This window comes from Tamandua tetradactyla, chromosome 15, assembly GCF_023851605.1.
Source record: "Tamandua tetradactyla isolate mTamTet1 chromosome 15, mTamTet1.pri, whole genome shotgun sequence".
NCBI classification, from domain to species: Eukaryota; Metazoa; Chordata; class Mammalia; order Pilosa; family Myrmecophagidae; genus Tamandua; species Tamandua tetradactyla.
In genome coordinates, this window is record NC_135341.1 from 75,660,439 (window position 1) to 75,685,490 (window position 25,052).

The 25,052-nt window shown below is 37.4% G+C and overlaps 1 protein-coding gene and 1 long non-coding RNA gene across 15 annotated transcripts in view; one reads left to right on the plus strand and one right to left on the minus strand.

Moving 5' to 3' along the window:
* Window positions 1-25,052, minus strand: part of CPNE4 (copine 4) — a 694,898-nt gene that overhangs the window by 547,790 nt on the left and 122,056 nt on the right. The window lies entirely within an intron of this gene.
* On the plus strand, window positions 13,059-14,959 carry LOC143658061 (uncharacterized). The gene is made up of 2 exons (XR_013163108.1): window positions 13,059-13,157; window positions 14,184-14,959. It is a non-coding gene; the product is annotated as an uncharacterized LOC143658061 (long non-coding RNA).

A 25,052-nucleotide genomic window follows, 5' to 3' on the forward strand; every position in this document is an offset into this window, starting at 1 on the left:
AAACTGCTAGTTTATTCCAGTAAGCAGATAATTTCAGATCTGGACCCATCTCAGTCAGCTGCTTGCCACTGTCCTCAGCCAAAACATGCCTGGCCTGGTCAAAAAAAAAAAAATACCCAGCTCAGAAAAAGGCCTTTTGGCATTAAAGGAGCATTTGTTTATCTACAGGTAGCTGATGGGACCTACTCTATTCTTTGATTTTATGACACTCTCCTCTCCTCCTAAAGGATTATTTTATTTATTTTAAATTAAGTAGTATTTAATTACTTTTGGAAAAAACCTCATGACACCCCTGGGTATAACCAAAGATATCTGAAAGTGTTACAAAATAAATTATGACTCTTTAAGACACTCCCAACTCAGGGTCAAAATGCTGCTAAGAATGTCTTAATAGCCTTTCATTTCCCAGTTCCTAATCAGCAACTCCAAGTCACATCATACCACCAAGTACATTCTGACTTCTTTATCAGCCAGGAAGAGAAGACAGAAATAAGAATGCCATCATGGCAAGTGTTTGAAGGGAGTGTGGGTGAGGGAGAACAAGAATTGTTTACTAGGTCCCTTGGCAGCAAGATGGCGGCACATCAGAGAGTACAGAAATTATGATGGCCTTCTGGTCACCTGATTCACTCCCTTCATCCTCCCCAGGGAAATATTCAGAAAAGGGTAATAAACATTCACAATTAACAAGAGGTTCTGTTTATCCTTCAACAGGTAATTCAATAACAGAAGAATTTTTAAACAATACACAATCTTGGAGACAGTGAAGTTTGCTGTTCCCGTCCAAATATCCCTAATGCAGTTCACTTTGGGGCTTCCGTTCTGAAAAAAAAATTTTTATGGATCAAAAGCCTTAACAAGTTAAAATCTCTAAGCCCAGTAGTTCTTCTAAGATTGTATCTGAAGGAACGAGAGATGCCCACAAGAATGTTCATGGAAGCACTGTTTACAACAAAGAAAATCCCTGTTAAATTAAGACAATTCAAACAAAAGAACATATGTAGCCTTAAAATTATATTCTAAAAATATGTAATGATGCGGGAAAATTTTCAAGACATAATGTTATTTGGAAAAGACTGATACAAATAATATATATGTCATGATCCAATTTTTGTACACAAGGGTCACAATTATATATTGTAGACATTAGAAAGCATACATTTTCTTCATTATTCCTTTCTGTATTTTATAAATACTGAATTATCCCAGACATTGGCCAAGCCAAGGACTAAAGTGCCCACTCTATAACTGTCTTTTTGGCAGGGAATCCCTTCCGCATAGACTCAACTCTAAAGTGTCCATGTTGCCTCCATGAGAACTCAGGTTGTACCATGTAACTCATTATTGGAAAAAGAGAACACATCTAATTGTCCTGGTAATTTCTCAACCACCAGCACAGCTTGAAAATGGGGACTTCCTGTTATTCACACTCTTAGCCTCATATCTGGACTCAGTTTACATGCTTATTTTTGGAAATATGATGGCTGAAGATTTCATGGGATCAGAAGAGATTTGTTGTTATGTAGGGTCCTGGCATATGGGAAATCCTTGAATGTGTGATAAACAAGAGAATTAATTACTAAACCAAGCAATTAATCAACTTTTCGTGATGTTAGATGTTTGCCATACACCTAAGTTATTCAGGACACAAGATTAGCTTCTCACCTGCCATATTTCTCTCCTATATCCTATAGAGGCCTCAAGGGACTGGCCATAAAAAACCCAGGATTATGACTTCATTTAAATTCTGCCACCTGCCTTCCATCCCAGTCCTTTTCAGACTGAATCATTTTGAATGCTCTATTTGGCACTTCTCATCCCACCAATGCGGATGTTGAAAATGTACTTAGGGAGGACCTCCAAATGCCTCCTCACTCTTGAAAGGACCAGTGAATGGCCCAGTTGCTGCCAAGGGGACCTTCAGACAGCATGATGAAGAGTAGGTTATTACAGCAAATTCTGAAGAGGAAAGCCAAGGTTAAACACTAGAGAACCCAACTACAAAGCCCTAGTTCTGAAGACCAGAGGTGAGGTCAACTTCATGGTCATAGAACTAAGAGATCAGATTGTGAACTGAGGAAGATCAGGAACAGGCAAATTTGTTAGGAATGGGGTGGGGAGAAGTTCCAGGGCGGTGGCTGCAACTGTACACAGTTCTTTTGTTTTGTTTTAGTTATTTGACTGAACTGGCTTAGTATAAAGGACAAGAGGCAGAGTAGATAATTAACATTGGCATGCAGGTAAGAGGAAGGTTTAATCAGGTACTAATACCTCCGCTTTGATCATCCTTAATCTGTATAGCTCCATAGGATTAGGGGCCCTACCATCAAGCATTTTCATTGGCCAGGAAAAACCTGGAAGGCAGGAGCCAATTGTAGCATAGTGAGAAACATGCAGATAGAAATCCTGGGGGAAAATTCCAAGCTTACCCCTTAAAGCCTTTTGGCCCTGATGGCCTCCCTCATCTGAAAACACAGCAGCCGGCACACTGGCAACACCCAGAATTCACAGGACAACCGGCAGCCAAGCAACCAGGTACACTAACCCTCCATCTCTCTCACGAGCTATATGGCCTCTCTCCTTCTCCCATCCCAGTTTCTCTCTCCTTGCAACTTTAAAGTAAGTGCCTCTGCGCCCTCTCCAGCCCCTCTCTAAGCTTCTACTTCTGTTGCTAAATTGGCTTTCTCTGTTTTCTGATCCCTAGAGGCATCAGAGATGGGTCCATTTCATCTTTGGAACCTAGGCCATGTCATTAGTAACTCACAAGCCTATGGATTAACTGAAAAAGGAACAAAATAATATCTATTTTGTATGACTATTGTGAAAATGTGTGAATTTACCTAGCATATGTTGGGCACTTCGAGATTTGAAGAGTTGTTCTGTCTTCACTTTCCCTCTCTCTATAATCAGCCAATCTAAACGTAAGTCGTAGGATTTTCCTCAGAACATAGTCCTTCGTTCCTAGCAATTTAGTCATGTCCACAATTGCCTGTCTCTTCCATACCCCTTTCTAAGTGAAACTGCCCATGATATTCCCTCCCCATTTTCACAGGTGCTGGACCATGATAGGCACCTGTTCTTATCCATTGTCCTATACACTCTAGGATGTTTAGCAACATCTCAGGTCTCTCTACCCAATAGATGCCAGTAGTACTTCTTTCCTGCCCCAACTGAGGACTACCAAAAATGCTGCTAGACATTGCCAAATGTTCCCTAGGAAAAAATTGCCCCTGGCTAAGAACTACTGTTTTACAATAATAATAATAGCTAACATTTATTGTGGGTCTACAAAACATCAAGTATTGGTTTTAGCCCTTTACCATTTTTATGGTCAGATATAACATACATACACAGTGCATATTAAAAAAATGTATAACTTAATGATTTATTAATCAGAAACATCCATGTAACCACAAGCCACTTTATGCAGGAAAACTAGAAAAGATTGTTACTCTCTTTAGAAGTTCCCATTGGACCCCCTTCCTAATTTCTACCAACTGCCTGCTTCCCCAAGTTAAACATCATCCAAACATCTTTAACTTCATACCTTTACCACCTGACTATGCATATCTAAAGTTATAGTTGAGTTTTGCTTGATTTCTGAACTTTAAATATAAATGTACACACACATATAAATTATTTTATATCTGGTTTTTTTTCAATATTACATATAGCTATACCTCACTCATTTTCACTGCTAAATAGTATTTCATTTTATAAATATAACACAATTTATTTGTCCTTGCTACTACCAAAGAACATTTGAGTTTGATACCAATTTTTGGCTATTACAAATAGTATTGCTATGAAAATTCATGAATGTGTAGCCTGTGCATGTATACAAACATTTCTAAAAGTGGAGCTGTGCCTTCAACTTTAATATACATTGCCAAACATTACTCCAAACTGGGCATACCAGTCTGCACTCCTGCTATCAGTGAATAAGAGTCCCCAATGCGCCACATCCTCATTCATAATTGGTATTTTCAGACTTAATTTTTGCCATTCTTGTGGGTGAGCAGTGCTAGTTTATTATGGTTTTAAGTTGCATTTCTCTAGGAAGATTCAGCATTTTTTTTCATATGCTGTTGACCATTTGATAATATTCTTCTGTGAAGTACTTGTTCAAGTTTTTTACCCACTTATTAGGTTATTTGCCTTTTCTTTATTGATTTGTAGGAGCTCATTATATATTGTGCATAAGAGCTCTCTGTCAGTTATATGCTATAAAAATATCTTCTCCCATCTGAATTTTCTTTACTCTCTCTTAATTGTATGTCTGAGTAAACAAAAGTTCTTAATTTTAATGTAGGCAAATATACTCAGCCTTTTCTTCTCTGCTTGCTTTGTTTTGGTTCAGTTTAAGATTTTAGTACTGGCACTAGGATAAATGCAGTGCTTCTTTTTTGTATGCTGTATGGTGATGTAGTGCTTTTTTAATGGCAAAGAATATGAAAACTTAAGGAGGCAGTTTTATAAAGCAAGAAAATACAGCATGCTCACAGATGACAGCACAATTTCCCAGGTTCCTAAATTTCCACCATAATGTAAAGCTTTGAGTGTTACTATAACTATAGAATGAGGAATCTTCTAGGAAAAAGTTTCCTTTACTATTCTTATGGAGGTGCAGGGAGGTGTACTCTCCTGGCACATCCTCTTGCCACTTTCAGAGACTGTATGCACCTAAGTCCTTGCCAGATGTAAGAGACTGATGCAAAGCAATGCCAATATATTATTTCTCAGAATCTACTGCAAGACTGGGTAAAGTGAAAATTTTCCAAGGGCATCTGAAATCCTTTCTTCCAGGTCAAAGATGCAAAGACTGTCTTTTACAGAAGGGAAAACTGAAAGCCAGCTAAATAAATGAGTGTTCATAGCAAAATAATGGTAGAGTCTACATGCAACTTCTATTTCAGTAGTTCCATTAAATTCTCTAGTCTCTAGTCACAAAAGGCTTGGCTTCATCCACATAGCATATCATTCCAATTTGCTATCTGCCAGAATACAATATACCAGAAATGGAATGGCTTTTAAAAAGGGGAATTTAATAAATTGCTAGTTTATAGTTCTAAGGCCAAGAAAATGTCTTAATTAAAACAATTCTATAGAAATGTCCAATCTAAGGCATCCAGGGAAAGATACCTTGATTCAAGAAGGCTGATGAAGTTCAGGGCTTCTCTCTTATCTGGAAAGGCACATGGTGAACATGACCAGGGTTTCTCATCTGCTAGCTTCCTCTCCAGCTCCCTGGGAGGTGTTTTCCTTCTTCATCTCCAAAAGTCACTGGCCAGTGACTCTACTTCTCATGGCTATGTCATTCTGTAGCATTCTATTATGGCTTTCTTGTGGCTCTAAATCTCCTTCATTCTCCAAAACGTTTCCTCTTTTATAGGATTCCAGTAAACTAATTAAGACCCACCTGAATGGATGGAGACACGTCTCCACCTAATACAGCTTCACTACCACTTTTGACTGAGTCACATCTCCAGGGAGATGATCCAATTAAAGCTTCAAACATACAGTGCTGAATAAGGATTAAAAGAAACAGCTGCCTTTACAAAATAGGATTAGGATTAAAACATGGCTTTTCTAGGGTACATAAACCTTTTCAAACTTGCACACATTTTCAAGATTTATCCATGTTTTAGCATGTATCAGAACTTCATTCCTTTTTATGGCTGAATACTATTCCATTGTATGTGTATTGTTTGCTTATCCATACATCAGCTGACGGGTATTTGAGATGTTTCCACTTTTGGGCTATTGTGAATAATGTTGCTATGAGCATTTGTTTATGAAGTTTTCTTTAAACACCCATTTTCAATTCTTTAGTGTAAATATCTAGGAACAGAATTTCTGGGTCATATAGTAGGTCTATGTTTAACTTCTTAAAGAACAACCAAACTGTTTTCCGCCATGGCTGAAGTGTTTTACATTCCCACCAGCAGTGTATGACTGTTATAAATTCTCTACATCCTCATCAATGCTTGCTATTTTTCATTTTATATATATAAATTCTAGTGGATATGAAGTAATATAGTGATAACTGATTATGGTTTTGGTCTCATTTTCCTAATGACTGAAGATGTTTGTATATCTTTTTTTTAAAAATATTTATTCAGATACTTTGCCCATTTTTTAATTAGGTTGTCTGTTAGTTTGTTGTTGAGTTGTAAGAGTTTTTTTATATGTTTTGGATGCTAGATACTTATAAGACATATTATTTGCAAATTTTTTCTGTGCATTGCCTTTCTGGGGGGGGGGGGGTTGCATGGTCCAGGAGTTAAACCCAGGTCTCCTGCATGAAAGGCAAGCATTCTAGCACTGAACCACCCATGCACCCTCTGTGCATTTACTTCTTACTCTCTTGATAGTGTTCTTTGATGTACAAAGGTTTTATTTTAATTAAGTTCAATTATCTATTTTTTATTTTATTACTCAGCTTTTGGTGTCATATATAAGAAATCATGGCTAAACATAAGGTTATGAATATTTCCCCTATATTTTCCTCTAAGAATTTTATAGTTTTAGCTCTTACCTAAGTCTATGGTCCATTCTGAATTAATTTTTGTACATGGTAAGAGGTAGGGTTCCAACTTCATTCTTTTGCATGTGGATATCCAGTTGTGTTAGAACCTTTTCTTGAAGAGAAATTTTTGCCCCATTGTGCAATTGTCCTAGTCAATTAACCAGATACACATGGATTTATTTCTAGAATCTTGATTCTATTCTATTGATCTATATGTCTATCCTTATGCCAGAACCACACTACTTTGTTCACTGCAGTTTTGAAGTACATTTTGATATCAAGAAATTTGAGTCTGCCAATTTTGTTCTTTTTCAAGATTATTTTGGCTATTTTGGGTCCTGTACAATTCCACATGAATGTGATGACCAGATTTTTTAGTTCTGCCACAAAAAAATGTCACTGGGAATTTGATAGGAATTGCATTTTGGGAGTATTGCCATCTTAATAACACTAAGTCTTCCAAGCCATGAAAATGTAATCTATTTTCCATTTATCTGTCTCCTTTAATTTCTTTCAGCAATGTTTCAGTAATGTTTATAGTTTTCAATGTACCAATCTTCTACAATACCACTGTTCTAATTTTTAGGCTGCTGGAATGCAATATACCAGAAATAGAATGGCTTTTAAAAATTAAGTTGAAAGTTTACAGTCTAAGGCTGTGAAAATGTCCAAATTAAGGCATCAAGGGAAAGATACCTTAACTCTAAGAAAGGGCCAATGAAGTTCAGGATTTCTCTCTTAGCTGGGAGGAAACATGGCAACATCTGCTTAGATCCTCATTTCATAAGGATTCCCCAGGGGCGTTTTTCTTCTGCTCCAAAGTTCTCTGGCTGTGTGGGCTCTGGTGGCTCTATGGCTTTTTCAAAATGTTTCCCTCTTAAAGGGCTCCAGTAAGCAATCTCACCTTGAATGGGTGGTCACACATCTCCATGGAAACCATCCAATCAAAAGTTACCACACAAAACTGGGTGGGTCATATCTCCATGGAAACAGTAAAAAAAGATCCCACCCAGCAATACTGAATGGGGATTAAAGGACATGGCTTTTCTGGGGAACATAATAGCTTCAAACCAACATAATCACTGAAATATTTTATTTCTTAGAGTATTTAAAATGGAATTATTTTCTTAATTCACTTTTCAGATTGCTTATTTTTGCTGTATAGAAATGCAACTGATTCTCATGTGATGATTTTGTATCTTGCCTGAATTAATTTATTAGCTCTAATGGACTCGTAACTTTCTTAGGATTTTCTATGTATCACTTCATGTCATCTGCATTTTATTAGTTTTACTTCTTCCTTTCCAATCTAGATAACCTTTTGTGAATTTTTCTCGTCTAATTTCTCTGCTAGAACTTCCAGTACAAAGTTGAATAGCATTGGCAAAAGAAGGCATCCTTATGTTATCTTAGGAGGAAAGCTTTCAGTTTTTTCAATATTTAGTATGATGCTAGCTGTTGGCTTTTCTTAAATGCCCTTCATCATGTTTAGGAAGTTCTTTTACATTCTTAGTTTATTGAATGCTTTTATCACGAAAGGCTGTTGAATCAATAGAGATGATCGTATGGAGTTTTAGTTCATTAATGTGGTGTATTGTATTGATTTATTTTCATATGTTGAATTACCCTTACATTCTTATAATAAATCCCACGTGGTCATGTGTAGAAATCTTTTATATGCTGTTGGATTCAGTTTGTAGTTTTCTTATTTTTCTTGATATCTTCTTTTTAAACAACCCAATGGTTAAAAGTATGTTGCTTAAGTTCCACATATTTGTGAATTTTCCAGTTTTCCTTGTTATTGATTTCTAGTTTCATTTCACTGTGATCAGAGAGAACACTGCAAAATTTCAATCATTTTAAATTCATTGTGTTTTGTGGTCTAATGTATGGTCTCCCCAGGAGAATGTTCTGTGTGCACTCAAGAGGACTGTTGTTGGGTAGAGTGTTTATCTGTTTATCTATCTATCTATATCTATCTATCTATCTATCTATCTATCTATCTATCTATCTATCTATCTATCATCTATCTATGGGTCTAGTTTGTTTTTAGAGTTGTTCAGGTGCTCTATTTCTTTATTGGTCTTCTGACTAGTTGTTCTATCCATCTTTGAAAATGGAGCATTGAAGTCCATTTTGTTTGGGGGGAGATAGGGATTAATTTACCCTGGAGTACAGGGCAGCCAGCTGAAAAACTATTACCCTAGAACTATCTATTTCTCCCTTCAATTTGGTCAGTTTTTGTTTCTTACATTTTGGGGCTCTAATGTTAAAGGCATATATATACATAATCATATTTTCTTTATAGGTTGACCCATTTACCAATATACAATGCCCTTCTTTGTCTCTTATAAAAAGTTTTCACTTAAGGTATATTTTTTTCTGATATTAGTATAGTCACCCTAGCTCTCTTTTGGTTATTTGCAAGGAATATCTTTTCCTTTCTTGTCACTTTTAACAATTTGTGTCTTTTGAGCTAAAGTGCGTCTCTTGTAGACAGCATATAGCAGGTCAAGTTTATAACCCATTCTGCCAATTTCTGCCTTTTGATTGGGAAGTTTAAGCCATTACATTTACATTAAATACTGATTTGAAAAGACTTCTTTTGATATTTTTCTATTTATTTTCAGGTCTTATATGGGTTTTGTTCCTTGATTCTTCCATTACATTTTTAATTTTGCTTTTTCTAGTGTGCCATTTTGATTTCCTTCCTTCTTCTTTTCTCTATTTTTAGTTGTTTTCCTAATGCTTTTCCTGTGGATTACAATTAACATCTTAAATTTATAACAATCTAATTTGAATTAATAACAACATAATTTCAATAGCTTACAAAAACTTTGCACCTATAAAGCTTCATCATCCCCCATTTATATTGTTATTGTCACAAATCACAACTTTATATATTGTGTGCCTATTAATACAGATTAATAATTTTTGTGTATTTTTCTTTTAAATCATACAGGAAAAACTATAAGAAGTTACAAACAAAAAAATACAATAACATTTGCTTTTATATTTACCTTTGTAGCTACCTTTACTAATGCTATTTATTTCTTTAGATCACTTTGAATTATTGTCCAGTGTTCTTTCATTTAAGATTGAAGGACTCCTTTTAGCATTAATTATAGGGCAGGTTTACTGATAATGAACTCCCTCAGCTTTTGTTTCTTTCCTTTTTTGAAGGGTAGTTTTACCAGATACAGAATTCTTGGTTGGCATTTTTTTTCCAGTTCTTTAAGTAGGTCATCCCCCTGGTTTCTGGCCTCCATTGTATCTGATTAAAGTTTATTAATTATATTGAGAGTCCCTTGTATGTGATTAGTCTCTTGTTGCTTTCAAAGTTCTTTCTCTTGGGTTTAGCTATAATGTATCTCAGCGTGGCTCTCTTTAGTTTTATCCTACTTGGGGTTCATTGAATTTTTTATGTAGATCCAGGTTTTTCATAAAATTTGGGAAATTTTCAGTCATTATTTCTTCAAATATTCTTATTGATATTTTCCTTCTCTCTCCTCTCCCTATGGGCCTCTTATTTTGCATATATTGTACTTGACTTTTTACCACAAGTCTCTTCCACTCTGTTACTTTTCTTCATTCTTTTTCTTATTGCTCCTTAGACTGGGTAATGTTCAAGTTCACTGAATCTTTCTTCTGCTTGTTCATATATGGTGTTGAGCCTCTTTAGTGAATATTTTGTTTCAGTTATTGTACTTTTAAGCTCCAGATTTTTTTGTTTGGTTCCTTTTTGTAATTTCTGCTTTCTTCATTAATATTCTCCATTTGATGAGATACCATTCTCCTGGCTTCCTTTAGTCTTTGTTTATGGTTTCCTTTAGCTTTGAGCATAATTAAAACAGTTGACAAAATCTTTGTCTATTCCATTGTCTTGGCTTTCTCATGTATGTTTCTTCTATTTCTTTTTTTCATTTGAATGGACAATACTCTCTTTTTTCTTTGAATGCCTTGCAATTTTTGTTGAAGACGGAATATTTTTAATATTATTATGTGGCCACTGAGGAAATCAGATTCCCTCACTTCCCCAAGGCTAGTTGTTGCTGCTTCTCGTGGGTTCCATTATTTGTTTGTTTAGTGACTTCTCTAAACTATTTTTTATAAATTCTGTATTCTTTGTAGTCTGTGGCCATTGAAGTCTCTGTTTTGTTAGCTTAGGGGTCACCCAATGAGTTACATAGAGTTCTGTAAGTTACTGGAGAAAAACAACCTCTCCCAGTCTCTGCAGACTGACTCTGTGCTGGGACACTCCTTCAGTGCTTAGTCAGGTGACTTACAATTCTGCCTTATCCTTCACTTTTAGCTTACACAAAGCCTAATGTTCAGCTAAAGGTGAAGGCTTTTCAGTTATCTTCTGAGCATGCATTGAGCCCTGGGCATTCATGTGATCTTCTAAATTTCCATGGGACATGTACATGGGAGCCCTTCAAAACCTTTATTTCTCCAACTATCTCCTACCCTGGCCTCTTCATTCCCAGGCTCTGCAGTGCATATTGATTCCCTGTTATCCCTTTCCCCAGTCAGCTGTGGCTAATCATTTGCATTCATTGCTTTTGACAAATGCCACCTGGAAAGCCTCTTCAGTCCTGGAAAGTCTCCAAGGCAGACAAAACAAAGGTAAACTCTTGGGCCAAAGTTTCAGGGAGCCACAAGACAGGTCAAAACACACAACCACAACTCTTCAAAAAAAATGTTCTTTTTGCTCCATCAGGGGCAAACAACCTGAACTATGAATATGGGCTGCCATCTTTACAGCCACTGCCAAGCTGTGGAGTGGGAGTTGGTAAATGGGTACGCTAAAGTGTCTTGGTGCTCTCTTAGCAAAATTCAGTGGCTATTGTTTTCATTACTAATTCCTTTGCTAACTGTAAGCTTTTGATTAGAATCCAGAAAAACTTGATTCTCAAATTTTTTGCCAGAATACTCATTGCTATTTTTTTTTTTATTTTTTTATTTTGGCATGGGCAGGCTCTGAGAATCGAACCCCCAGGTCTCTGGTATCACAGGCTAGAACACTGCAACCGATCCACCATTGCCCACCCACTACTCACTACTTTTATGGAAGGATATTTTGGAGTTCCCTTCCCTGATATTTTTGGTGATGCCAAAGGTTTCCAAGACTTTTTGCTAAAAAAAATTAAAAATAAAAATAAAGCTTCCAGATCTTTTGTGCAAAGGCAAAGGAAAAGTTTGGTAAAGAGATTTTAGGATTTCTAGATAAAGACAGCAAGATGTATGCAAATGTTTATTTTTATTCCTTTCCCAAGACCCTACTAACTTTCCACTGAAAAAATTTCTTAAATTTTCAAAAATCTAGAAGTTCAGTAAAAAGATAATGGACAATATAAGAAAATTTTGGGGGCCTAGAAAACAGAAGACTTAATCAACTGAGAAACCTAAATGACCCAGAAGTGGGGAATATTGAGAAGAAACCCAAGTAGTACCAGCAAACACCCAACAGTTCATATATTAGTAGCATCAAATACACAAAGCAGTATGGTGCCCAAAACAAGAGGATTGGTTGAAAGCTTTCTTAAGACACACTCTGTCTCCACAGATTCCTTTTGCATGAGGCACAGCTGAGTGACTGCCTCTCCTCCCTTCAGGTGAAGCTGGTACCAGAGACAATAAAATTCTGTTGAATTTAATTGTTCAGTACTAAAAGGGGATGGTGAAGGAATTTTATATGTTGAATGCTGAGATTTCCCCGAGCCCTTTCAACCCTACTTGGTCCCCAGAATGCTGGCAGCCAGGGCTATATACCTTTCTGCAGGATCCTTCTCTGGGGAATCTAGCCAACTCAACAAGAAAAATATAAGGTTTCTGACATTGAGAATCCTCAACCAAATGATCATGACAATTCATCTTACACTGAAATTCAGTACCAATAAGCTCCTTGGTTCACATGGAGCTCTAATCAGTTTTTTCAGTACCTCACCCTTGGATGTAAGTAGACATAAAAATCAGGAAGTGTTTCACAAAAAGGCCTCCAACATGAAAGACAGAGAACAGAACAAAGAGAGAAAAAAGCAAATTGGAGAAAACAGAGCCTATGAAGGGAAAGCACATCTAAACAAAAACTATATTAAAATCCATGAAAGCATAAAATAAAATATTATATCCATGAAACATAAACAGGATACTGCAAAAGGAACATTCACTGCAACAAGAGGAGATTTTAGTAATTAAAAATGAAGACATAAATGAAAAAGGCATTAGAAATGGAACATAAAATTGAACCAGTTTCCCACAAAATAGAGAAAACTGACAAAGATCTAAAATTGGAGAGAAAAGATGAGGAAATATAGGAGTACAAAATGTCCAACATAGGAATAACAGAAGTTAAAGAAAGATAAAATAAAAATGAGAAGGAAATCATCAAAAAATAATTCAAGAAAATTTCCCAGAAATGAAAATACAAGTTTTTACTTATAAATGTCCCACCCAGTTTCCAAGAAAGTGAATGAAGACATATTATTGTCAAATTTCAGAACACGGGAACAAAGAGAAGATTCTAAGAGTTTTCAGAGAGGGAGGAAAAAACAAGCCCATATAAAAGATCAAGAATCAGAACAGCTTCAGCCTTCTTGACAGTAATACTGGAAGCCACCAAACAATGGTATAATACCTTTTTTAATACTAAATTAAAATTCAACCTAGAATTCTATACCCAACCAAATAGTCAAACAAATGTGAGGATAAAATAAAGATGTTTTCAGACATGCAAATTCTCTAAAAATTTCCCTTTCATTTGTTTAACTTTTCTTGGGCATTTACTAAAGGATGTGTTCAAACCAAATAAGGGAGTAAATCAAAAGGAAAAAGATGTGGGACTTAGGAAACAAAGAAAACAACAACAGAATCCCCCAAATGATGGAGAATGGTGATTCCAGAATAGCTGCTAGCATGCAGTAGAGAAGGAAACGAGTCCATACTGGTGCAAGTGAAAAGGTTCCAGGACAGATTTCTAAGGCTTAAGGTAGTTTAGAAATGATTGACAAGAAACTCTAGGGGAGTGGGAAATGCATTTTCTTGGAGATGGAATGTAAAGGATTGAAAGAGTTTAATCCTCCCAAGTTAGGAAATCAATAAATGCCTAACCAAAGCACGTTACTTAGAGATATGATGGTAAACATGAAAGGCATCCACTAAAAGAGATGAAAATGGTTGCCACTTAGAAGGGGGAAATAGTAGTGGGGTTGGGGCTGTGTTTTTTATATTGAACATTATAGCACTATTTAACTTTTTAAATCTTGTGCATGTAAATAAACCTTTGATGAAAATGAATACTTTAAAAGCTGACTGTAATAAAAAGAGGTAATTATGATTGAGATGAATCCATAAATAGCACTTGAAACAAAATGAGTAGGAACTAGGTTGGTTTATTCATAAACCCAGATTTACCATGGCTTTTCCTGAAGGATCATTTACATAGAGGTAGTGATATGTTTGAGATGCTCCAGGAATTAAATAAAGTAACAGTCAACTCATCACGTTACGTTCAAGCAAAGACTTTAAAGAATGTGTCTGAAAAATCCAAAACAACAAAGTACAGGGAAATTAAAAGGTTCAGTTAGCAAGCTCTTCTCTCAGTGTAATAAAAATTCACTTAACTCAATATTTTAATATAACTCTTTCTTTCTAGGCCACACCAGTTAGAGGGAGAACCATCAAGAATTTGGCAACTATTTCAATGGTTTTGACACTGAGAATCCCTGACACCATAAACCACCAAATGCTTTCTCTTCCCAAGGAAGGACCTGAGATGTCTTAACAGACAAAAGAATTTCCTGGAGAGGACACATGATGCAGCAGAGAGAGCACAGACTTTTGGATCAGACTAATTTTGGTTCAGAACCCAATTCTGACATCTTAATAGCTGTGTGACTTTGGCAAGATACCTCATCTCTCTTAATCACAGTTTCAACATCTAAAACTACAAGGATAATAATTCCTCCATTGTTTTATGGTTCCTGATATCAGAGAGAGAATTTTTCTAAAGCCCTTGGCACATAGTGGTACTCCAGTAAATTGCAGCTAATGTTATAATTATTAATGTCCTTATTATGTTTATTATAATAACCATCATTATTACTTCTGCTGTTGCCCATAGTATTATATCTACTCCATTGCATGGCAGCTTTATATAGCAGCTGCTGCCTTTCTTGTCTCATCCTCTATGGAATATGACCTTATTGACGCCACTGGTGTTGCCCAGGTCATTTCTGCCAAGTGGAGTCAAGATCTGCCCCACCAGTGTCAGAAGCATCTTCATAACGTTTCTGATAAGATCATGTGCTTTTTAGTTTTTTAGTACCTCTTCTCAATGAACTTGGAAAAGGTGGTCCTGGAAATTGGGTCAGATGAAATTTAAGTGGCAACATTCATTCATTTATACAATAAACATTCACTGAACAACTACTATGAGCTCAAAACTGTCCTCCTTGCAAAATATTTAAAGATAAGCCGTGGTTTCTAATGTTCAGAGGCTCAAGTCTGATAGAGGTTAATCACTACTTTAGACCAGTATTTAGAAACGTCCCTCTTTAATATTTCCCACTGGTTTTCAGGTCTCCCAGTGAGACACAGTATGTTTTCCAACTAGTTCTCTGATCCCACAAGCTTGTCTTACAATCTGAAATCGGCATTTCTGATGGCGAAAGGTTGGGTCTATGTTCCCACCCCCTGTATCTGGGCAGATCTGACTTTAGAGAAAGTATGGCTATATAATTTCTAAAGCTAAGTCATAAAACATGATACATATTCTATGTGTTTAAAAAACTACATACCAAAACTTAATAGCTTACAACAACAATAATCATATTGCTTATGAACCTTCAGTGCGAGCAAGGCTTAGTGGGAACATCTCATCTTTACACCAGGTAGTGTGAAATCAGATAGGGTGGCTCAACTGGGCTGGAGCAGCCACTTCCACTGGCTCACTCACATGGCTAGCAATTTGGTGTTGGCTGGCTTTCAGTTCCTTGTCATTGTGGGCCTTTCTCAATCTTTTCCACCTAATCTCTGTAGCATTACTTCTGTTGCATTCTACTTATGGAGGTAGTCACAGAGGCCTGCACAGATTTATGGGGAGGAAACACAAACCCCATTTCTCAATGGGAGGAAGGTCAAATCACATCATAAAAAGAGCACATGGGATGGGAAATAGTATTGTAGCCATTTGGGGAAAACACTGTATACCACACTCCCAATATCTAACACCTTCATGACTTTGACAAAGGCTGCCCTCAGGCTGCAGGAGACCTCCAATTGCCTGGAAATTTGGGTCTCCCTGTTGCCCATAGTCCTGAATGGGTATAAATAGTCCATCTTCCTTACCTCTTTATTGGGGAAACTCTGAGGTGTTTCCTACACTGTCTCCAGAGTTCCTCTGTGAATAGAGACAAATATGTACTCCAGGGTCTTTCCTAAAAACAATCCCCTCCTTTGGACCCTTCCAATCAGGTTCTAGTTCCCCATTGCTCCTGATGACTTTTCCTGAACATACTTTCACATGAATCCTCATCTCAGAATCTCTTCCTTGGGGGACCCTGGGAAAAAAATCCACCTAGCATTTTATGCTTAAAATGCATATACCATAGCATTTTAAGGTGTTTTTGTGGTTTGTCAAAAAAAGCCTATGAGGAAATTTCACACTGTATCCCAGAAATAGTGGTCATTATTTTCTTCAAATGACAAAAAACATACAGTTGTTTATACAAATAAAATATATACACAAGGTAAAATGATTGTGATATTAGTTTAATTTTGGTCTCTGCATATTTCCCTCTTCTTCTATTTCCATTTCAAGAAAATATTCAGATTCTTTATAATTTCTTTTAGCTGTGGGTTTTTCATGACAAAAAGCTGACATTGCTGGAAGATAACCCATATTCCTGCCTCTGGAAAACCCAAACTCCTTGAAGTGATTATATTACATGTCATAGAAGGGAGAAAAGAAAGAAGACAGAGAATTTCCTCAAGGGTCATGAAAGAGGTTGAATCAATTGGGAAGGGGATGAAGGCTGTTAGGATGCAAAATTGTGGAGCTCCAGGGCTGTTCTTGGGGGAAGGCATCGAAGGCAGATAATTTCATGGTAGACCTAGGGGCACCCTGCATAGGTCAAGAATTTTAGGGTCCTATCATATAAGTGGTGGGATTTCCTACAAGTTGGATAGAGTGCCACAAACCTGAAGTAAATGACTAGATGTTACAGGGAGGGGAATGCGTCTAAGGCAGAGGAGTAAGATTAGGAAGCAGAGGGACAACCTGTCAGACAACCACTTTGAAGTGACTAATTCTCCTGTTTCTTCCTTGAACATTGCAAAATGCCCAATTTAACCTACAGTTTAATATGTATCCATTCAACTCCTCAGTAAAGTGTGCCACTCCCACACAACCTTAAGTTGTGCATGCTAACACAGTGTAAGGAGAGAGGGGATAAAGTATATGTTACTTGTTCCACATTGACCCCTCTGGACCAGTGTGAAGGAGACTTGTTCCATCAAGGGTATTATACCAAGGAGTTCTATAAGTAACCAACAGTGAAGTCGGAGAGAACCCATGCCAATTTGTCAAGATGGAAGGTTAGATAGGTGACTTACAGTGTGGAGGAATCTACAGTTAACATAATGCAGACTCAACAGTGCATACAACAACAAACTGCTCCATAGATGGCTGGCAAATGGGATAAAGAAATTAAGGCACCCTCTCTATTAGAGGTGTGATCTTAGCCCATTTAAAACATGATCTCCCCTAGAAATATAAGCATTTCCTAGCCTCGCCACTAAAATATGTTTTATTCTAGCTAGAATTTTGTACCTAGCTTCAGCTGAATTTAAATACCTTAGCAACTTTAGATTCCTTAATCATCGGAAATATGCTAACACACTAACGGAAGAAGCAAAAGAGAGGCCAAGATTTCTTATAGTTAAAATAAGAGCCAAAGTAATGTTGAGAAATAGAAAAATTATCCATGCACATACTCTTTGAAATGAACCTCAAATTTTGAGAAAGGAGAAGAACTATTTAGAATGGAATATCTACTCATTTCTTTTCCTATGAGCTCGTTTTTCTACCTGTAATTACAGTGATTTGTAAATTCCATATTGCTCTGTCTTAGTCCCCATGAATAAAGGCAATGCCTAATCTATATTATATGCTCAAAGCACAACTATGGGATGTTGAGCCCAGTTGGTTCCTATAAAAGAAATAATGACAACAAAATTTAACTGAGTCAAATGATGAGCTTTCTTGGCTTGAGTATATTCTGAAACACTACATTATAACAAAATATTTTAATCCAGTTCTGGGCAATAACCTAAATCAAATTTCTAGTCAACTGACTTATGAGAACAGCTTCCTTGAATAATGAAATTTGATAAATTGTGAGTGGGAGAAAGGCAAACTCAATTTCACTGTTGCATTTTGGATTTCTGACTCTCCTATAAGAAAATTCTTAGCTGGCACTACAACTGCCCATTTCAAACCATCCACCGTTGCCTGCCAGGGGCAGCCACAAAGACTCTGGGATGGGCCTGATGCTCAGCTTATTCATTCAAGACACTGAATGTACAGATCTATCTCTCCCTATAAGGTTTACTGAAAGACGGGATTTTTCTCCATTTATGGATGACCAAAGTTGAGCACAATGCTTGGATGTTGTAGAATGTAAGAGAAAGCAGGATCAAAGGAAAGAAAGAAGGAATAAAGGAATAAAGGCAGGGGATGGGGTGGGGGTATCACACTACACTTTCCGGTTCCATTAAAGGACTTATTCATACCTTCTCTCCTTTAATGCCCCAAGCCCCCTCCCACATTTTCACTCTCACTCAAGTCTCACTTTCTCCTTCATGGAGAAATGTGAAACAATAGAAGAGAACATTGACAGACAGTGTAATATTTCTACCCACCTATCATCTACAAGGTCAGATACCCATTTTCTTATCTGCTAAAATATGAATTAAGTGTACTCCTACAAAAAGATAATCGCTCCTCTTTGGCCTACTGAAGGATATTGTTCTAGCAATTCTCCCTTCTCTCGTGAAATCATCAAAATGTCACAGTCTAATGAATCATTTACATCAGCTTACAAACAAGTTATTTCTCCCAACTTAAAAAAAGCCCTCCATAGAAGTTCCCTTTTCCCCTCTACTTGCCAGCCCATTTCTTTCCTTCCCTTTCCAGCACTAACTACAACCACACTTAGAGACTATCTAAAATCTTCCATTCTCACCTAAATTCACTCCAACCTAGTTGTTGTGAGTTAAATTGTGAGTTTAATTCCCCCAAAATGTGTCCTAACTCCTAAAACCTATGAATGTGATTTTATTTGGAAATAGATCATAATGAACTATAGGGGTCCATAATCCAATATGACTGGCATCTTTATAAGAAGAGGAAAAGAGACTCCAGGGAGAAGGCCATGTGAAGACAGGCAGAGACTGGAGTGACACAGCTACAGCCCATGGAACACCAAGGACTGCACCAGCCACCATGAGAAGCTAAGGAAAGGCAAAAAAGTATTGTTCCCCTAGAGCCTTCAGAGAGAGCATGGCCTTTTGCCACCTTGATTTAGAATTCTACCCTCCAGAACTATGAGAGACTATACTCCTATTGTTTTAAGCCACCAAGTTTATGGTGCTGTGTTACAGAAGCCCTAGGAAACTAATATGTCAGCTTTCTCTACCACTGTTCCATCAAACTGGTTTTACTAAGGTGTTTTCTATATGGCTAAATTCAGTGATCAATTCTCAGTCCTCATGTTACTTGATTCATCAGCAGCATTTAAAACAGTTGCCCACTCCCTCAGTCTTAATCACATACTATCTTTGCTTGGGTTCCAGAACACCACACTCACCTGGAATTCCTCCTGCCCCTTTTTCCGACCTCTTAATGTTGAGATGTCTCAGGATTTAGCCCTTGGTCCTGTCTTCTCAATTTACACCTACTCTTCATGTGATCTCATCTAGTCTCATATATTTAAACACTATATAGACACAATGGCTGCCCCCAAACTTACATCTTCAGCCCAGAGATGTCTTCTAAATTTTAGACTTCAACACATTACCACATATTTAATGACTCAGGATAGGCATCTTAAATTCAACATAATCAAAACTAAACCCCTGGGCGGGCCGCGGTGGCTCAGCGGGCAAAGTGCTTGCCTGCTATGCCGGAGGACCTCGGTTCGATTCCCGGCCCCAGCCCATGTAACAAAAACGGAGAAACAGAATACAATAAAACAAGAAAATGTTTTAAAAATGTTTCCCTTTCTTCCTTCTATCCTTCCTTCCTTCTCTCTGTCTTTCCTTTAAAAAAAAAAAAAAAAAAAAAAAAAAAAAAAAAAAAAAACTAAACCCCTTATTTGCCCTCTCAAACCTAGTCCCTCCAAGTCTTGAGTATCTTAACTGATGGCATCTCCATCTTTCCTGTCATTTAGATAAAAAGTTCTGGAATTATCCATGACACTTCTCTTTCTCTCATATCACAATTCAACCTAACAGAAAACATTTTGACTCTGTCATCAAAATATGTCCAGAATATCTCACCACTTCTTTATCTGTGCCTCCTGACTAGAATCCTTGCTTCTACCCTTGACCTCTAATAGTCTGTTCTCAAAAAGCAGACAGAATTATTCTTTGTAAATATATATTAGATCATGTTATTCTGATGCTTAAATCCCTTCAATGATTTACATCTCATTCAGAGGAAAAAAAGCAAAGCTCTTTCTAATTATTTATAAAGTGATTATAAACCTGCTACTTGCCTAATCTATTTCCATTCTTCAGTTTCTCCACTCTAGTCTCACTAGATTCCTTGAGCATGTCAAGGAATCCTTGTGCATGTCAGATATACTCCTATCCTCAGGGACTTTGCACTGGCCATTCTATCTAGACTGCTCTTTCCCAGACATCCACATGGGAGACTCCCTCACCACCTTCAAGCCTTTGCTCGAACATCAGCCTCTCAAAAAATCCTGCCCTGGCTACACTATTTTAAAATGTATTGCTCCTGCCCTACAACTCCAGCAATGATATTCTGGGATTTTTTTTCCATAGTATTTATCACATTATATTGTATTATATCATTTATTTAGTATGTATATTGTTTAATGTCTGACTCCTCTGAAACGATATAGGATCCATGAAGGCAGGGATCTTCCATAGTTTCCACAGAACACTTTTGTTCACTATGACCCAACTGTCTAAAAGAGAACCTGGAACATAGTAAGTACTTAATAAATATGTGTGGAAGGAGGATAGGCAGAGAGGGAGGGAAGCAGGATGGCAGGGAAGAAGAAAGTGAGGGAGTCCATTCAGCATTTTGGCCATTCTTGGCCACTGTGAGCTCAATTTTCATTCTGAAAGAAATGAAGGAGTTGAAGTAGATGAACTCAAAGATCACTTTCCACTTCTACATGAAATGATGCTCTGAACTCTGTGAATCCAAGGGGGTTCATGAAGGATGTAAAGAGTATTTAAACCTTATTATGGTACAAAATCTCAGGACCGGGAGGGACAAGTGATAAGGAATAGTTTTGATTTATATGGTCAATACCATTATGTTTGCTGGTTCTTTTGTCATTACGGACCAATGAAAATTGTCTAAAGTTGAGAGTGCTACTGATTGTACAACCAAACGAAGACATTATAAGACATGATTTGTTTATTTTGGGCATTATCCATGGTGCCCAATAGATGGAGGGAGCCAAAAGATACAATGGCTGAGAAGTACAATGGTGAACGGTGATACTTCATATGATGGAAATTTGTGCAACTACAATAAGGAGGGATGTCAAATGGCACACAATGAACTGCATAAACCCTGAGGACAATGGGCTGCACAGAATGGACAAGAAACAAAGAACAAACAAGCTAAGGTCTCTTTCAGAAAATGCTTATTAAAAAAAATGAGAACCAGGATCATGGACTCTAATAGCAGCTGCATTTATTTAGTCTAGAGTTGTGGATGTATTTCCGGATTTTGAGACATTGAGCTATATGTGTTTCAGCTGGTATTTCCCTGGAACTTTGAGTAGCTCTGTGACACCTGGATTCCAGAAACGGAACGTTGCAGACATGAAAGTTAGTATAGCGATATACAGTAACAGATGAAGTAACTGAGAAAGAGATCAGGCCTCAATTAGTTTAAAATGAGACCAATTTGGCCAGGTCTAAGGTAAATTTGAAAGCAAGGTGAAAGATGATAGGGTGCTCTAGACCTTCAGGTGTTGCATGAGATCAAAGGAAGAGAGTTTTAATATGTGTAGAACCTAAATTTTCTGTAACACATGGCCTGAATCAGCCTCTCTGGATAGCTCATTTAGACAACCCAGACTCCTGGAATCCAGAATGAGAACTAAGCCTTGTAATTCTCTAAGGTTTGGTGTAGTGCGAGAATACATCTTAGACTATGGTGGTCTGATAATTAAAATGCATTGGTAGAATCCCTTGAGAATGTGAAGGGGAAAAAAACATAAATATGTATATACATTAAACTCTCCCATCTGAGAAGCCCTGGGTACCCTCCCAACCATTGGGAACTCCCAAGAAAATAAGCCAAGCTCTTATTACTTGAGGACTGCTCTTATGAAACTTATTACTATAGGGAAGAAGCTAAGACTACTTATAACGAGGCATAAGAGTTGCTTCCAGGAAGCATCTTTGTTGTTCAGATGCGGTCTCTGCCTCTCTAAGCCCAAATCTGCAAAGAAAATCATTGCCTTCCCCCTCTACATGGTACATGTAGGTGAAGATCTCCCGACAATGTGGGGCATGACTCCTGGGGATGAGTCTGACCCTGGCACTGTGAGACTGGCAATGCCTTCCTGACCAAAAGAGGGAAAAGAAGGCATCAGTGGCCAAAAGAATCAAATAGAGTCAAGAGGCTGTTCCAGGGGCTGCTCTTATAAAAGCTTTAGTTAGATAGTATTAGTTGTCGTGGTTTGCTAAACCCCAATCAATATCACTCCTATTGTCTCTTAAGAACACTTAGGATCTGTTCTTTAACTACTTGTTGAAATGTGCTTTGAAAATTATGCTTTTTTCTTTCTTTGATTTGTATATATATATTATACAATATAAAAAATGTTAAAAAAAACAAACAAACATAGGAACAACCTAATTACAAAAGTATATGGGGCTTCCTTCCAACATGAAAAAGTTAGAATGGGCATAGCCCAAATAACCCTAAAGATTGAAATAAAGATCAAAGGTGATGGTGGAGTTATACAGAGAAGACAGGGTTTAACAAATTGAGTATGACCACTGAATCATTTCATTGATATTTCTTTAGTCTCCAGTGTCTTGGAATACTAGAAGTAAAAACCTAAAATTATGAAATTGTAACCCATACCAAACATTGAAATCTGTTCTACAACTACTTGTTGTGGTATGCTTTGAAATGTATTGCTTTTTGTATATATGTTGTTTTTCACAATAAAAAAATAATAATAAAACTAGAAAAATTATAGCAACAACAAAAACTCTGAGGACCAGTAAGAGGTCTGGTAAGACTATAGCTGAACTTCCTTTTGTCTTATTCCCAGCCTGCCCTGAGGCTTTCCTGACTGAGTCACATCAGCTATCTCCCAGATAACACTGATTCTGGAGAAGCTGGAGTGTACCCCTTGATGTACAGGCTACACAACAAAAACTTCTTCATGACATCCCAAGACATATGTCTTTGTTATTTAAGTAACTAAATTTACCTGATGTCCCCACATTAGAGCATGGAAGGGATATTTCTGCCTTTGGCCCTAGTTTCCTTGTTACTCTTTGGTTTGCAGCATCATGGAATTCTCACAGTTCAGAGTTGCTGTGAACAAAGCCCTTGATCTGTTCTACTGAAGTAAATGATAATTTGTTCTTATGGTCCACATCAGTAGAGGGCCTGATCAATTCCTCAGCTCTTAGGTACAGAGTCCCTAGAATATAAGTGGCCATGCATACCATTTCATAGGACAAGTACTATTACCTGAGAGGAGAAATGCTGAGCTGTATGAAACACAGGACTGTGTCCCTGTGGGATGTGCACAGATGCAGAAAGACGAGATCAGCATCTGTTCGGTGATTCTACCCCTGCCACAAGAGCAGATGAAGAATTGGCAAGAAGGGCCCAGAACTCTGAGAAGTTACCAAGATGCTATAGCTTAGTGTGAGGTATAGATGCCTCAGAGAGATTTCTTTTTTGCTCCAGGGTAACCCAGAGAAGGAAATCTTTCAGCAACAATAAGTCCCGAACCTGAGCTACTACCACCAACTCAGATGGGGAATTCCCTCCTATCTCAAACCTGAATTTCTATTGCTCCAGCATGGCCCAAGTCACAGAAGTCATGTGGTTTAGTGAACCAATCTAACACACTAAGAATTAGGGGTATATGTTTACCCCTATGCTTCCAGGGACAAGGAAGCATATCTTTTTCCTTACAATAAATGACTCATTTACAAATGACCCACTAGGCAGATCCAGGAAATGGCATGTTCTAAAGATGAATTAAGGGACAAATTTGCTTTGGACAATGAAAATGCAACTGATGTTTCTCATAAAGTGCTACCGCTGATTCCTGTAAGAAGATAACTAGTCCTTCTACTTGAAATGTCTTCCACCTGCTTCTCCATCTAGAAAACTCTTACTCATCATTCCAGAACAAAATAAAATGTCCTTTATAGAAACTTTCCAATTCCACCTCTGTTTTAGTTTTCCTGGTTACCCAAACAAATACCATGAAATGGTTTGGCTTAAACAATGGGGATTTATTTGCTCACTATTTTGAGGCTAAGAGAAAGTCCAAATCAAGTCATCATCAAAGCACTGCTTTTTCCCTGAAAGACTGTGACATTCTGGGGCTAGCTGCTGGAGATCTTTGGTCCTTACCTGGTCACATAGCAAGTCACATGGTGACCTCACCTGGTCTCTCCCTTCTCTTCTGAGTTCCATTTATGGTCAGTTTCTGGCTTCTCTTTCTGTGGCTCTCTCTGTGTCTAAATTTCATTTTCTTATAAAGGACCCCAGCATTAGGCTTAAGACCCATCCTGATTGAGGGGGCCACACCTTAACTGGAGGAACTCATGAAAAAGTCCTACTTGCAATGGGTTCAAAACCACAGGAATGGAGGAGGTTTACAATGAAGTTTTTCTAGGGTACATACAGCCCCAAACCAAAGCAGATACACAGCTTACACACACACACACACACACATACACACACATTAATGAATCATTGTATTCTGTATAATACCTCACAGAAGGTAGAATAGTCTCTTCTCATGAAAGATACTACTAAGGAGAAGGACTCTTGGATCATGAATGAGAACCAGAGGATAGAACCATGAGAATGGACAAAACCCAACTCAGGGGTGTTCCTCTAACGAGGGGTTGGTAAACATTTATGTTAAGGTTCAGAGAGTAAATATTTTCAGCGTTATGGGCTATATGGTCCCTGTGGCAACTACTCAGCCCTGCTATTGTAGTACTAAGTTCATAATTTAGTTAATGAATCCACAAACACTTT